Source organism: Trachymyrmex cornetzi, unplaced genomic scaffold, assembly GCF_001594075.2.
Source record: "Trachymyrmex cornetzi isolate Tcor2-1 unplaced genomic scaffold, Tcor1.1 scaffold1273, whole genome shotgun sequence".
NCBI classification, from domain to species: Eukaryota; Metazoa; Arthropoda; class Insecta; order Hymenoptera; family Formicidae; genus Trachymyrmex; species Trachymyrmex cornetzi.
In genome coordinates, this window is record NW_017295843.1 from 5628 (window position 1) to 6397 (window position 770).

The window sequence follows — 770 nt, forward strand, 5'->3', positions numbered from 1 at the left end:
TTTAATTAGTTGATGCTGTTATTAATCGTTTTCATTGTTAGTGGCTGATTTCTTGTAAATTGTATAAATTTCATGTTTGTTAACCATTTAAAAAATTTTTCAAAAACTTATACATGTGGATAATATTATTTGATAAATCAGCCACTAACAATGAAAACAATTAATAACAGCATCAACTAATTAAACAATACAACAAAACTGAAACGAATATAAAAACACAATTCCTCTCTGCTTAATCGCAAATTAAACACGCCCGAGGAAACGATTCTCTGAAGCATGTGGAAGCACGTACGAATTTAGGTTATGATTTTACTGGATCTTTTTACTAGAGAAAGGAAACGCTTCTCTCAGTAATACAATATGGCGGTTACTGGATACTATACTGGAAATCAGCAAATGGGAACACACCCAGAATAAGCTAAAACAAGCCAGAAGTTAGATTCGACACATGGTGGTTCGGCGTAACAACAAAATAACGTAAAAAGCATAAAATGACTAGACAGAAATTGATATTCAAGTGAAACGATATGATTGAGTTAGTGCAAGTTACGCTTACGCTGGTTAGTCCGGATCTACAATAGGTGTTTTATGCCTTATGTCGTAAGAAACTGACCAATTACAGTCGAATCCGAGAAGAATAAGCGACTGTGATTCGCCCATTTCTCATGGCTTAAGGCTTAAAACCCTATTGTAGATCCGGGGTTATGCCGCATGTGACGGCACCCTTACTGCTGCCATTGGGCGCATTCAGCGGACTCAACAGTTGAGTG